Raw genomic sequence first — 16436 nt, forward strand, 5'->3', positions numbered from 1 at the left:
GGTTCTTCGTGTTCATTGGCATCTTCTGTTGTTTCAGCATTATCAAGAGTCTCCCCAGGCAGAGAGTTGAACTCGGCGGCACGTCCAGTGGACACTTGCAAATCCCCACCCACTTCAAACTCAACTGGGGTGACTGGATCGCTAAAACTCTCAGTACTGCTTCTTTGTTTTGAACTCAATTGTTCGTCAAATCGTACATCTCGTCCGATCTTAACCTTACGATGAACTGGATCCCACAAGCGAAAGCCCTTTTGCGTGTCTGCATAACCAACAAAACAACACTTGAGACTCTTGGATTCAAACTTGGAACGTTCTTCTTTAGGCACATGTAAATATGCATCACATCCAAAAACTCTAAGATGGGAGAGATCTGGTTTGCTGTTGAACCAATGTTCATAAGGTGTCTTGTTAGGAGTAGCTTTAGATGGGACACGGTTGAGAACATAATTGGCGCAATTGACTGCTTCAGCCCACATTTCTCGTGGCAGATTAGATGTCAGCAACATGCTTCTAGCAGATTCAACTACTGTCCGATTCTCTCTCTCCGAGACTCCGTTTTGTTCCGGTGTTCTTGCAATACTGGTCTCATGCCGAATTCCATTTTCTTTAAGCCAGATATCAAGTTCCTGACTCATATATTCTCCACCATTATCGGAGCGAAATGTCACGACAGGATAGCCAGTAAGTCTTCATTCGGGCTGCAAAATTCTTGAAATGATTTGTCACTTCCGATTTAGTCTTCATGAATTCAATGAAACAGTAGCAAGAAAAATCATCCTTAAAGATAACAAAATATTTTGAACCTCCCATTGAACTTGGTGTGATTGGACCACAGACGTCACTGTGAATTATCTCTCCAATTCTTGTAGCACGGGTGCGACCATCCTTTGGGAATGGTTGGCGATGATGTTTGCCCATAATGCACCCTTCACAAATTGATGTATCTTGACAGCCGAAAGTTAATTTCATTCCTTCAACCAGCGACAATGATTGCATCTTCTTGATGGTTGGAAAGTTGACGTGGCCAAGTCTTTCATGCCACAGTTGAATGTTTCCATCTCGTGCAACAGCAGCAAAATCCTATGTCTCCAGGGTTGGTTCTGATACAACAAAGTCCATTCGATATAATTTTTCTCCTGAACGAGTGCCTGATGCAACATTTTTTCCATTCTTTGACAAGGTTACTCGATCGTCTTGAAAGGTAGCAGTGACTCCACGTTGGGTTGCCACTCCAATGGAAAACAAATTAGCACCAAGATTAGGAACATATAAAACATTATGAATAGTTCCTAATTTTCCACCGATTTTTCTCTTAATGCGGATGCTCCCAATACCATGAGCAGAAAGTAAGGCATTGTCTTTGCCAATACCTCGAATTGTCCTGCTACCAGGTTTGATAGATTGGAATGTTTCAAAGAAATACCGTTTGTCCGTCATATGAGACGTTGCTCCGGAATCCACATACCATTCATGCTTGTCCATTTCAGGGATGTTCGAGACAAATGCATAGTCATCATCACTGCTTGGAGTATTAGATGGATTTGTTTGTTTAGTGTGGCCAGAATTGGTTGCAGCGTAGGCTGTATCGCCAGCATCTCGTCTTCCTTGGATATATGAAGCTTTTCTCCAACAATCTTCTTCACGATGGCCTGACTTGTGACCATTCTTTTTGCAGAAGCCACATGGCTTTCTTTGATCTCCATTTCCAGGCTTGTTGTAAGATTTGTTGCCCTTAAAACTTGATTTTTCCTTCTGGTTTCGCGAGAAAAGAGCTGAATCACTTTTGTCAGCAGTTCCGAGTCCTTGAAACTGATGAAGAGTTTCTTCCGCTTGAAGTCTTGATGTTAACAATGCAACTGTTTTCTTGTTGCTTTCAACATTGTTCCATGCAGAATGAAAGTGCCTATAACTTGGTGGCAAAGTCATGATAATCTTTCCAATAACCTGTTCTGGTGGCAATGAGATTCCAAGATCGCTTAAATCTGTTGCCATTGTTTCAATTGCAGTTATATGACTTGTAACGTTACCACCTTCTTCATACTCATATGCATAGAACTTCTGTAACAAGTAATGCTTATTTTCTTCAGAGTTTTGCTCGTGTTGAGATTTTAATCTGGTCCACATTTCATGAGCAGTTTTGCAATTAATCAGTGATCTTTGTGCCTGTTCTTCAATAGTGGAGACAATGAAGCAACGAGCTGAATTGTCCTTCTTGTTCCACAACATGATTTCTTTGTCTCGTGCAGCAATCAGGGCTGCATCACTGCCAGCAGGCAAAGGTGCTGGTTTTGTTGACTTACCAAGCACAATATCACACAACTCATGCTGCTCTAGAATGAGGGTTATTTGAAACTTCCAAAATGAAAAATTTGTACCGTTAAATTTTGAAACATGAGACACATTTTTTGAAGAAAACACTCCAGTTGCCATTTTTCTGTGAATAATATTTCTTAGTAGCTCTGTAGGTTAATTGACAGCACTCAAATGGCACTGGGCCCATAACCTGTTGCAATGTTAAATTGAATACTATAATACTTCACTTTCTAACAACTGAGTTTTGTATTTCAACGTGCTCACACACTTATCGAACAGCAGTATATCAAAGCATGAAGGAATAGGGCTAAACAGTGAAATCACTCTAGGTGTTGCTAAACAGCAACCTTGAGGTTTGCATAAAACATCGCAATATTTCAATAATCCTAATGTCCGATTTTTTAGACTTTCTTTAGACCATCCATTGGACGTCCTGAAACGGACGTCCATTGGATATCCTTCATTATACATGCAATGAAAAACCACAAAAAAGAAAAGCTTACCCCTGGGATCAAACCCTACTTCTCTCTTATTTTCTATTCGGAATCAGCTGCTTTAGCAACTCGGCTATTCTGACGATCACTTCGAACTCAGATATCTGATAATAATAACTTGTTTAGATAATGATGATTTTTTTTATTGTATTATTTTTTTTAGCTAATCTTAAAATTTAATCTTTATTCAAATGAAAGCTAAGTCACTTTAGCTATTAAACAAAGTAACTTTTTTATGTGACTATGTATAATCCCAATACTACATTCTACTATACTATTCAGTTCAGTTAACTTTATTTCACCCTTATCCACTTAAAAACCCTGTTTTGCCTCATTTCACTCGCACTTGGCCCAGCTTAGTTAATTGAATATAGGTAAGTAAATTAAGTTCAGTTTAGTATATTTGGTCGGGTAAAATAGACTTTAACCAGTTGGTGATACCACTCGCTGATGCCAAGTTTGTTTCTGAAACATAAGCAGGGTTTGTCAGAGTTTTTCAGTTCAGTGAGTGTATGGACTAACCATTTCCTTTTATATTTTCCTAGGTGCAGCGAGGATATAAGCGATGAGGTTTGTTGTCGGTATATTGCCTTGTTCATTGACCTGCCTGTATGCCTGTTTATTCCTATGGATGTTAACATTACTCGGGATCCAGGAGATGAGTGTGTATGGGTATCACCATCTTTAAGGCTGTTGAGTAAGTCCCAAATTTCCTTAATTCTTGGGTTGTGGTTTTGTTTGGGGGCAGCATTGATTGCCATCAGTGCTGCTTGCGCGTTTGAAAAAATGTAAAGCTGTGGGGCCCCTGGCTCTAAATGGTAGTAGGCTTCCAGGGTTTAGAGGATGCCGCGTAGCTCGGTGGTTTGGATATTGGATCCGGGTGTAAGGAACCATGTTTCTTCGGATTTTATGTCTGGTATGGTATAGACACACGAGATGTAGGCAGAAGTGACGAATCTATCAGAGAATGCTACGAATGTTGTCTGTTGGAGCTGTTTGGTAAAGCTATTAAACAGTGCATGGGCTTTTTTTTGTTTTTTGTTGCTTCTGATTTTGACATGGCGAAGAAAAAGATGGAGTGAGAAGGGGTTGACCACGGCGGGAGGATTTTCCTTTGTTCGGAATAATCAGGATTGGCTGTGAATAGATGATAGTCGAGGGCAGCTATCTCGCTGAGTGCAGGGGTGATATTGGACATGCTTCTTGGGGGGTCATGTTGTTGGGATTGATGTTTCCCAGCTTGATAAGATGGCCAGATGCAAGCCATTTCATTCTTCTTTTTGTCTTTTCCAGGCCGAGATCAGCGTAGAGGATTTAGAACAATCTCGTGGCTTGCGATGTCAATTTTAGCAAAGTTGGTGGAGCTCGTTACGCCATAGTCTATGATGACGTAGTTCATTTTTGTATGCACGATTTCTTTAAAGAGGGTCGCTAAGGTATGGGTGTTGGGGCCGTATTTTTTAGGTGTTAGGACGTTGAAGAGGTTTCTCATTCTGAGGCATTCCATTCCATTTGCGTTTACGTTGGCGAACTACGTTAGTTCCTAGTCGAAAGTAAGGCCAATAAATTTCGCACCGTTGGTCGGTGGGATGTGCCTACCATGGATCAAAAGTAGCGGACTGGTCGGTATCTTGCAAGCGTGTGAAAAAATTTAGGAGAGTTCTGATTATTCCGCCAGAAACTCGTGATCGTATTTTGACATCATATATCGACACCTGTTGAGGCTGAAAGGAACGACGTGAAGGTTGAACTCATTGAGGCGGAGCCTGCAGAGTGCTCCTGCCAGAATATTGGGTTAGTTTCCGCAGGGTTATCGGGAAGGTTACCGATCGATAACCGGCAAGGAACATCACATCAACTGGTGCCCTCCATTCCAGGATCGGACGCTTGAAGAAGATCAGACAACGGTTTAGTTTTTCCCATGTATATAAGGGGCTGTTCAACCGTGGAAATACACTCACTTTTTTTCACCGAAATCTCGAGTCAAGTTGTCTTTCTTCCACTTAACCCCCTGATTTATACAGTTAAGGTCGAGGATTTCTGTCACCGCCGTTCTCTTAAGCCGGTCCAGCCGTCAGCCCAGTTGCCGAGCCAGCCTGCGACCTGAGACGACCGAAGCCGACCCGGGATCCAATTCATCACCGCGAAGAGTAATACTCTAGCGACCGCAATCTCTATTGAGCCCTATAAGGTCCAACAGAACTCTCGGCATTGCTCTAGCCTGACACGGCGAAGGCAATACCAAGGACCTCTAGCCGTAGCCAGATCAAGGCGAAAGCTGTGGCTCCTAAAACGTGCTACGGCACCAGATTAAAGTTAACCGCGTAAGATCATACCAATCCGGCAGGCTCACCCCCGTAAGACCCGACTGACCATCTGCGCCGGCAGTTAACTGGCCCTTCGGAAGATAATTCCTGAAACCTGTAGACCTATTATTTTTTGGGCTAGAGTATTTTTTCTGCGCCGAAAACACCTTTTACTTGTGCGTAAACTGCCATATCGTCAGCTTAGTGTAGGGTGAAAATTTCCAGATTAGCTTTGGTGAGTAGCATGCTAGTCATCAAATATCCGAACACCGCTTCGCCCTATGGAGTGCAAAATGACACAGTGGCACGTTTTATAATTTTTTTTTGCAGAGTTGCAATGCGAGATGGATTGTATACTCAAACAGGTGCTCAAAATCATGATGCCCAGTTTGGAGATATCGAGTAGCTGCTGATCGAAGGATTCAACGGGAAAAGAGAGCCATACAGCCCTTTTCACCTATAACGAACAACGAAATGCTGAAGTCAATGGAAGTAAGAAAATGAAAAACAGAAGTCATGAACAAAACTAATAATTCTTTGAATACAGACAAACCATACGTGGCGATCTGTTCTTTCATGGAACGGCCAAAATTGGTCCTTCGAAATCGCATTTTTCCAGTGTCAGACAATCTGAATCTCTCGTGTTTCAAGTGCATCTCAGACTTCTCAAAATGACGTGTTTGGGACGTCTCTGGAACGTCACTGTGTTATTCGGGAGCACGGATTAGAAATAAACTCTGATGAGGACGAAGTGCTTAAATCCCCTGTATCTACATGAATAAAAAGAGTTAAAAAATACATAGAAGTTATTGAAAAACAAAAAGCTTTATCATTTTCCTTTTTTCTAAAAACACACATTCATTTTTAACGATTTCCAGCCTGGTTGACTTTCATTACGGTATCCTCTTAGTTATTTTTGCTCAAGTTAATTTCTCCGTGTTGCTCGTATTTGCTGTCACCTCGCCATTTGCTGCTACTTGTTGTCCGTTCGCCTAGCCTTCTTGACCTGCAATTTTCGCTGTTGCTGTTCCGACTGTTCCAGCATCCTTTATCTTCTGCCCAGCTACCGTGTGAAAATCAAGACCTCGCCTAATGTAAAAATTAAAAAATTCATCTTTTTGTTTTCTATAGTCCGTTGTGAGGCGGCTGTAATTCATATATGTTTGCATAGCTGGAATTTCCAGCCTGTTTTCCCCGTTCTTTACGGCAATTTTTTCCATACCAAATATGTGGAGGAATATAAAACAAACAATTTCGTCAACATAGCTGGTGAAGGAAAAAGACTCCGAGAAGTCCTCAACCCAATACGAGTTCCTCTGTTTGAAAAAAGAGTCACGAATTTCAACGTGACGTTTAGTCGTGGTGTATGCTCATGTAAATCAAACTTAATATCCAATAAGGCACACCATTTAATGGAAAGAAAACGAATTGACGTCAGGATATTTGCCTGCTTTTTCGGACAAGTTACATTCCCACCGCCTGGGAGTACCCTTTATGACGTAATCGAGGCTAAAGTTGAGGTTAGGATTGATGAAAAACTGAACTGAAGAAACGGCGAGTAAGTGCATCAAACTCGTATTGATAGAAAACAATGTCATGTATTAGAGGCTGATGCGGTAGCAATAGCAAATGAGGTGGTTTCACATGAAGTTAGCTATAATGACGACGGCTTTAGTTAGGTAAGAAATAGGGAAGAGCTCACTCTCGCGGTGAGTCTCAGACGATTACATTGCTTCACTACATATAGTTGTCGCTCCATAAATGGTTTCAACAAATTTAAAATATTCATTTCCCAAGAAATGAACAATAGAGAAGCAATCATTTTGTATCAATTTAAGTATAAATATTAGCGACTTTACCAATCCACTGAATGATTTTACCTGCCACTCGTGCGATAGTTTTACCACCCAACTTAGGGACGTCGTAACCGGCTGCACGACTAAAAATTCAGTCAAGTTCGAATTAGTCATTCAATCCATGAAAAATTCCCCGGCAGGCGAGTCAAATTCATCCAAGATAGGTCCCCGATGCATCAATCTCGCTTAATCAAGCAGTAGTTTTAAGATCAGCAAAAGGTCATTGAATTTTTACTTCCATGGCCGCCGAAAGGGGCGGACATGAATCCAATCTAAAATGTATGGGGCGACATCGCACAAGATTCGGAATTTTTCCGTCCGCGCTCCGCGGTTGAAGTTTTCAAAAAGGATAATGCAATTTGGGAAGGGTAAAAGGGGAGGCCAACTTATTGGCAAAAGTTAGTGAATTCTTTGGCTTCTAGGTTGCAAACGGTAATAGATAATTAAGGAAATTGGACGAAATATTGATGAATTTTTTAACCAACTGACGGATATTCCTGTTTTTATTGGGCGTTGTATTTTAAAAACATTTTTATTATATGGACACGCCTTTTATAGAAAAAAAAGAGTTGCAAATGTTTGCCGTCGCAGCTTATCAAATACCGGAAATACAGTACCCACCAAATGATTAAGAACACCCCCCTCTATTTCCATGTATTCTTATGGCACTACGTGTGTCACTAAAACTCAAATAATTATTTAACGGCTAGAGACAGATTTTTTTTTTTTTTTATCAGAAGAAGAATAGATCTTAAAATCACTCACACTTGACTTTTTTTAGGAGCAGCCCCTCTCGTTTTTGTGTTTTAGTGACGATAACGGAACCACCACACCCGGTAATTTGTCCGCTACAAGTAAAGTAAAAATTCCCATGAAAGAATTTGGACGAAACATTTGCCCGATATCAAGTTTGCTTTGAATTTCCTTTTCTACTGCTTTCAGGAGCTTGAAGAGGGGAAGTGTAGTGAACTTGAGGTATCCTTTGCTTTTTAGTTCTGTTAAATCTTTAGCCGTGAAATCCTTTGGCAGTGATAAGAGTCCACCTTATACCGATTCGAACCAACTCACGCACTCAAATCTTTTCTGAATTTTGTTAACCATGTAACCCCCAATGTTTCATGGAAATTCTAACTTCGTTTGTAGCGGACAAACTACCTCAAGTTAGTTGTGAAGAACAAAGCATAGTCTTCATGACTAACATCATCGTCGATTTCATGTGCACTAGAATGAAGTGCATTGCCAAAGAAAAAAGACTCCAAATAACAGAAGAGAAGAGGGTGAAAGAAAAGTCAGCAGAGAAAGAACAAAAACTTTAATTAAGTAACTAATTACTAATGTAACATTTGATTTTAAATATTGCGTATTATCCAAGAAACAATAACCTACTACAGTGAAAAAAATTTATGTTATTTTATTGCATTTTTATGTCCTTTTTCCCATTTATTCGCTTCGTTGCCCTTACACCCTACTGAAAAACTTCCTCTCTACCTCATTGTGCTGCCAACTGGTGGCGGCTTCCAAACCCCGGACAGCTGTGGGTTACAGCGCGGGATAGAACTGCTTTTTCCTCTATACTCCTCCCTGCCCCTTCCCAAGGCCTACTTAATACTTAAGGCCTGTAAACTCGTATACCTCCTATGGCGTTGACGCGTTACCTGGCAACAACTAATCAGAGGAAAAACAAGGGCTACGACGACAACATCTGGTGCTCGCTACTGCTACTGATTCGAAAACCTAAATACAAGATTATGCAAAAACAGGGTTTCCTTGTATTTTTTAATTAAGAGTATCTTAGAATCCTTAACTTTTAGTTAAAGAATTCCAGTAAGTGTAGAAAATCTCCTCTTTGAAAAAGATTTGAGTCCACTAAGTAATATTTTCATCATTACATTTCACCATTTCAAGCAAATTTGCATCGTTATTGGGATGGTGGTTAAAGACATCGTCTAGAGATTTATGGATATGAGTATGTCCGTTCAAGTCTTTACTACGTAATGCTATCAGTGTGAGTTAAATTCTATAAATTTTTTATTTTATCTCTAAGTGAAAATGTTTAATCTGTTTATAGATTTTTTTCCAAAGTGATTAATTCAATTAACTACAAGAACAAAAAGAAAATTTTTCATTTACATGATAATAAAACTTATATATTTTTAACATACTACTTTTTTTCTTTTTAACAACTCAATTGCCATATTGCTGTCAAACTAGCACACTTTTCATTTCAAAAATTTTATTTCCTTTTGTTTTATCTTTATTCATGTGTTTATGTAACTATAACAAGTGTTAAAGTTTTTTGGGGGTATTTTTCAACGAGGCTTTAATAGAGCAAGTGACTGACGCGTACCCCCTACTATTTTACGAACGCACCTTACTATTTTAAGAGAGTAATTGCGGCTGGCGGCCAAATTTATCTCGCGGTGCGCTCGTAAAACAATGGGGGTACGCGTCAGTCACTTGCTCTATTGCGAGCACCAGATAGTGTCGTCGTAACCCTAGTTTCTTGGCTCTTATTAGGGAACGCCTACCCGCCATAGAAGGTATTTGAGTTTACAGGCCTTAAGCATTAAGTAGGCCTTGCCCTAGCATTAGTCTTTATGGCGTAACTAAAACTCGAGGGTCGGGGCTCGGGGGTCGGGGCCTGGGGGTCGGGGCTCGGTGGTCGGGGGACTAAAACTCGGGAATGGACTTGGGTTTTGCCATTTTCCCCGAGCTTTAGTGTGTTCAAACGGGATGACGGGTACACAAAAAAAGACTAAAACTCGGGCAATGCACTCGGGGTTTTCGTCTGTTGTTTTTTTTTTTTTATTTTTAACTACTAATTTTTTAATTATCATTAGCGCTTGGCTGAAGGATATATAAAATAGGTTGGCTGTAACATATAGAAACCGACCGAGTTTCTTTTAACCGATCCTGTTTTTTTGTCCAACAATTTTGTTTTATTAGTTTATATTTGAAAAATGTCACAAACACCAAATTTTGTTAGATCTGAAAAAAACAAAACATAAACGCTCGTGAAAATAGGTGAATGTCACAGAATAAAATAAAGAAACATTTTGTTCTCCGGCCCACCAGGTACAATGACAAGGATGGCTATCCATTTGTCTCACTATATAAGTGTTATTAATCATTTTCACCAAGGTGCTTGCTGTGGACTGCGCTTTCGTCGATTCTAGGATGTAGATGTAGCTATATATTAAATAAATCATGTTTCTTTTTTATGCAACACTTATTTTAGATGTCAAGGCCCTACACACTAGAAACAAAGTCAGTAAATCAAAGAAAGAGTCTTTTTACCTTAAAAGCTATACATTTTCTTATAGGTCAATCATATTAGAAATTCAATTAAATAAAAAAGGTATTGAAAAAATAAATAAATCGATTTGATATTCTGCTAATGATCACTGATGCGGATTTTCAAAACTGAAAGGAAATTATCCAATCGTGAAATCTTCGAGGGACATATAGGCCTACTAGGGGAGACCGGGGTTATGTTGGACATTTCCAAGGTTGGACAAATCAATTTGTCGTTAAACTAGTAGGAGTTAATGATTCAAAAAAATATTAGTATGTGTAGAATTGAAATCCATATTTAGGGATGTAATTTAGAAATTCTACGTTATTTAGTTTTGAAGCTATGAGAAAAAAAAATATATGGATTTCTTTTGTAAATTTTTTTTTTACACATTTGTTGGGTTGTACGTTAAACAAATGGTTAAAAGATCATAAGCAATACACGATGAAATGAAAAGTGCATTTTTCTATCCACAGCCACAAATTTTTTATCATTTCCGTTTAAAATAAAAACATAATTTATCGTTTTTCTTGAGAACCATGGTCTTTTGTAAAATTGGACATGCGAAGGGGGGGGAAATCGGACACTATCGGGGAGGAGCGTTGCTGTCAAGCGATTTTCTTTTGTCTGCTTTCTTCAAAAAATTTTCCACAGTTTAGTTCCACGGTCACTGTTGTAGTCTGCTCTTCATTTTGACATTCCTTATTCTATTGTTTTATATTTCATTTGTTATTCTATTTCTCATTCCATTTTTTAAATTGTATTATTATTTTATATAAATAAAAAAAATGTTCATTTGAATGATTCTGTATTGACAATTCTTTATTGACATAAGGAAATGAATCAGAGTCGGGCAACGCACGAGCGCGCTCGAGCGTGCTCGTTTTTTTTTTTTTTTTTACAAAAAGTTTAGAAAGGATAGTAAAACAGCTTACAGCTTCTTCTTCTACCCCCTGGACTTTACCTTTGTCTTCTCCCCCTGACTTTACCTATCTCTTTCCTACCAGCGCGGCTATTGGGAGTGCGCAGTTATCGCCCACGGAGGTATTAAAATCAAAAACACGCGTAGGGTCCCATGTTACCTGTACTTGGGATTGGGTTGGTTACGGTTATGGCACCCTTTTAATAATTTGATGATAAGCAGGGGCTGCCCAATTGGGCATTCGTCGATTGGTTGTAGGGTAACGGAAAGCATGGACCGGTGAATATTGATCAAGCTGTACGATTTGCAGGTCGTTTGCAAATGGGCCAGATAATCTGAAATTGAATTTACATTACTAGACAGGGGATTTTTATCCCGCAAAACACACAAATCGCACCAACTGTTCCATGCCGATTCATACGCTGCGTTGGTGTTGGCGCGGCCTCCTTCCAAGAGAAGCTCGATAGCTGGCTCCGAAAACCCTTGCTGGCTGTAGGATCTCCGGAGAGTCTCCAAGCGGCCAGCTTGAGCGCACCTGATTGGAGTAATGGGTGAGGTGTGCCGTGTACCGACGTTACGAGGTTCTCCGATGGTAACATTAGGTGAGGGATATCGCAAGCGTGTTCCAGTAGCACCGGAAACAACGGTTAGCCTGGACAAATTAAAACGATTGTCGCTTTCACCCGCCTCAGCTTTTCAATACATCTGAAAATTAATGAAAAGGGGGGAAACGCATAGCCCTTAACTCGATCTCAGCTAACGGAAAACGTGTTTACGGCCATTGCACCGGGTTGTGGCTTCCATGACACAAATTTCGACAATTAGGCGTTCCACGGAGCGGAAATAAATCTGTGTTCATATCCCAAAGCTTCCGGATTTCGATACAATTTGAAGGGCTCAGCCGCCAATCGCTGGCGTCCGCTTCCGCCCTGGATTCTCGATCGGCGACAACATTCAGCTCGCCCTCCAGATGTACCGCCTCTAGTGAGATGTTGCGCATCTCGCACCAGTCCGTCATAATTTTAGCCGCAGTTCTTGATCTGGTGCCACCGCATTTGTTTACGTAACTAACTGCGGTTGAATTATCCCAAAAGATGTTGATCGCTACGTTGCTGGAATTTGCCCCGAATGCCTGAATCGCGAATAAAACTCCTAGTAACTCAAGCTCGTTTATGCGCTTCTCTCTGTCGCTTAGTGTCCAAGGGCCCCGTGTAGTGACACTATTGCATGCGGCCCCCCATCCTCCGTTTTCCGCTACATTTTTCGATGTTGGCTATCCACCACTAGAGATCCAGTTGGGAGCAGGGGGATAACCGCACCTTAGTGTTTAACTCAGAGTTGGCCCGTTGCGCGTTTGAAATATAAAATCGCTGTAGGCTACGGTAGTGCGATTGAGCGAAGGGTATCGCCGGTATAGCCCAGCAAAAATGTCCTTGAATGGAAGCCAGCGTCCGCAACGATACAGTTCCCTCGGCTAGGGCCAACTCGCACATTTTCTTTACTGCTTCTGCCTTTGATGTGGGTAACGCGAATGATAAGTCTATCGAACTGACGGCGAGTCCCAAATATTCTATCACCTGAAAGGGGGTAAAAATTTACTTCTCTTGATTAATTATGAACCCCAAAGCTTGTAGTAGTTCCACCACTAGCTTAAGGTCTGCTAGGAGCCCTTCTGCTGAACCGTTCAGGATCAAAATATAATCGAGATAAATAATTATCCGGATGCCTCACCTACGCAGAAACGCCATGAATATCTTCAAGATTTTAGTAAAGACTCTTGGGCCGAAGAAAGTCCGAACGGCATACATTTTAAATTCGAATATGCACGTCCTCCACCTGAACCGAAAAATTTTTGATGGGAATGATGGATCGCAACTGTAAAGTAGGCATCTTGCAGGTCTACTTTGACCATCCAATCACCTTCCCTAATTAAAAAACGGACCGAGTCAAGGTTCTCCATTTGAAAATGCTGATATTTAATGAAACGATTGAGTGGTTGCAAATTAACTATCGGTCTAACTTTTTCCCGCCTGCTTTTTCTTAATGCAGAGAAACAAGCACGCGAAGCCGTCGGAGCCGTCCGTGACCTCAGTTATCGCTTGTTTGGATAAAAGTTCGTTATCTTGTTTGTCACAAATGGCCGTCATCTCTTCTGACATAGTAATTTCAGGCGGGAGACATTTTTGAACAGGGTCGGCAGTAAACTCTAGACGCAAACCTTCGCTAACTGTCTCAAGGTTCCAAAGATCATCCGTAACCGACGTTCAATGGGAAGCAAAATTCTTTAGTCTGGACGCGACGCCCATCGGGGCCGTACTTCCCCCGTAAAGACTTGAATGAAACATACTCGCTGGTTTACTGACTGATTTGGAGCGGGGTTTAGTCATCTTTGCGAGAGGCCAAAGGATCAGGATTTAAATAAACATACCTTCGGCCCCCTTGCAGCCACGTATTGTGGCGTTGACTTCTGCTTCTGTCGCTCCTTCTGCCCCGGCCACCTCTTCCGCCTCGGCTGACTGAATGCCGTCGAAACGCGGGGTCTGGTGAAACGATGCGACCGTCTGCTCTGGGGGAAAACGGAACCGCCTCGGATTCTGAGCTTTGGGTGCAATAGCGGCTGCAGCTCTTGCCGCTACTCTAGCTGCTTGAGCCAGAGTATTGTCCTAACTAGCGTCCGTCAACATTGCCTGCAGATATTTTTCTGTGAAGAGGAAGGAACGCGCCTCCTTTCCGCTTTCAAACGCATCCGGATCACGCAACAAATATTCCGATGCGGGTTCGGCGAACGCTATTACGGCGCTGAAACGCTTTCGTGTGATATGAAAAAATGCGCGGCCCCATTGCTGAAGCGCGGCCTGTACTGATCTTTTCGCTGCGTTACTACCTGGCAAAGAACTTAAACGAGAATAGAGATCGATCAGTGGCGGTTCGATGTCCATTATTTTTAGTTGTGCTTTAGTCAAAGAGTCTTCCGTCGCATTAATTGTTTTAAGGAGACCTTTGTCGGGTCTTAACTGCGCCTGCCGGCCGATCCATCCGTCCAGTTTAGATGGTTTGATCGCAAATTCTGTGTCCACGTACTCAAGCGGAAATTCTTTCGATATTGCCTTGGAGGCCTCAGTCGAAATACCGTTTGTCATCCAGCATGAAATCTCATCGCAGATGGCTTTCGAGACGGCCAGCGGCTGAGCGACAGAACTGCCTGGCATACTTAGACCTCCTACAAGTGGTGACGGAATTATGTCGTCGGCCGATTCCGCAGCTTCTACTACTTCACCTTCTTCCGGCCTTGAACTAACGGATGCGTGAGGACGCCATGGGAGCCGTATCTCTTCTGGTTCAGTGTCAGCTAAATCGACGTTGTTCACACGTTTTTGAACTGGGGATTTTCTGGCACTCATGACACGAGGCGTTCCAGGTACGAAAGAGTGCTCACCTAAATTAAAACTTTCGATCGGTTGGGGCCCTTCGGCGTATTCTAATCGCACACCATTTTCGTCGCAACAAAACCCGCCTGAATCGTAAGGGCGGCCCTCCTCAGTATCGTAGTAGAAACCGTCTCCACCAAAACGATAAGAGAATCCTTCGTCGTCGTAGCAAAGCCCATCGTATCTATACAGATAAAAACCGTCTTCGCCGCAACGGTACTCACGTGCCTCGCCCTGGTCGTCGCGCATTGCGGACGACTGCCAGGAACGCCTGCGATCGTTTGCTTCGTCAAAATGTCTTTCCCGATCGCCACGGCCGTCACGTTCAAAAAATTGGTTGAACCGGTCGTAAGAGCGGTTGTTGTGGAAATCTGCGTTAAATACCGAAGCAAAACCTTCGTGCTCGGAATATCCACGATCTCTGTTAGCCCACTACGGCACGTAACGTGGCGAAGCAATCGGCGATCTATCTCTCTCGTGGAGTCTTGGATGTCGACGATGTGAGTCGATTCGAAATTGACGCTCAAGGACTCTCTCTCGATCGACGTCCCGCTGCTCGAAGCCACCGGCCCCTGGATCGAAAACCCGACAGTCAAAAAATTCACTCGGCTACTGATCCTTGACATTATGTCTGAGCGTTGTTTCCTATGCGAAAGCAAAAATGAGTCTGAGATAAAAGGGGCGTTGTACGGGGGAAGAGGGCAAGTTGGCCTTCAAAATCTTTAAAAGGCTAAAATAAATGAGTCTACACCCTTAGGGTAGAGCGGAATGGGTTCCGCTATACAATTTAGATGATTCAGAAATTTTTCTGCCTCCCAAACGTGTTGCGATCGGAATGGCTACGTTTAATGAACTGGAAGCTTTAAAGTTTAAAGAAAGCGGAAGCCGGAAAGAAGAAAATTTCTAAGCAAAAAGGACCAAGTCCACCTTTTGCTGATGATAAAGATATAGAAGCATTTCGCATGGACTGTTTGAATTTTCTGAAACGCAGCTGTTGAATCAGGTTTTTCAATCAACAAAAACCTTTTGGTTGAAAATATCAGTGACCAATCATTAATAAGTCAAAGAATCGTATATAACAGTATCCAAGAGTGTGGAGGCTCACTTAAGGTCAAAATTTCTCAAGAAATGATTCAAGAAACCCATCGTTCATCTTCGAGATACAAGATGTTTTTGGAAGAAGCCAAAAAGAAAAGTAATGATTGTAAGAATTCTGAGGAAAAAGCGGCAAAAAAAAACTTGAATTGTTGCTTGAAAGCGTAACAGAAGAATTGAACGAACTAACTCACCGCGCAGCGGAAGATCATTCCACATTAAAACGAAGAAAAAGAGAGCTCCAAATAGAGTTAAGGAATTACTGATCAGCCCCCATTTTTTTCACAATTTTTTCATCGAAAAATAACTTTTCAATTTTTTTTTTTATTCCCGTGTTATTTCCCATATTGGTCGTAATCAGTTGTTGGTTGTGATATCCTTTTGAGCCAAGAAAGACTAAGTCAGTTCATTAAACCATGTCGTATGAGTGCAAGCGCTTGTATTGTTTTCCACGTAGTGTTAGAGAGGTTCCGGAAACCATTCTGGAAATCGATTAAATTTGGTACTGGAAGTCAGGAAAAACGACTAGAATTTGACCATTCTGCTAAAGTGGCAACTCTGCTTATGGGCAAAACAATTAAGGACAATATAAAGATGTCTTTAAGATGTCCTTTAAGGGATAGTTATGGACAAAGCAATTTATGACTATATGTAGATGTCTTTAAGATGTCCTGTAAGGGAGACTTATTGTAAAAGCAATTTAGGACTATATAGAGATGTCTTTAAG

The 16436-nt window shown here is 41.5% G+C and overlaps 1 pseudogene; it reads right to left on the bottom strand.

The window, feature by feature from the left end:
• Positions 1-11533: 11533 nt before the first annotated feature.
• On the bottom strand, positions 11534-14863 carry LOC116934777 (annotated as a pseudogene).
• Positions 14864-16436: the final 1573 nt, after the last annotated feature.

Source organism: Daphnia magna, linkage group LG3, assembly GCF_020631705.1.
Source record: "Daphnia magna isolate NIES linkage group LG3, ASM2063170v1.1, whole genome shotgun sequence".
Lineage (NCBI taxonomy): Eukaryota > Metazoa > Arthropoda > Branchiopoda > Diplostraca > Daphniidae > Daphnia > Daphnia magna.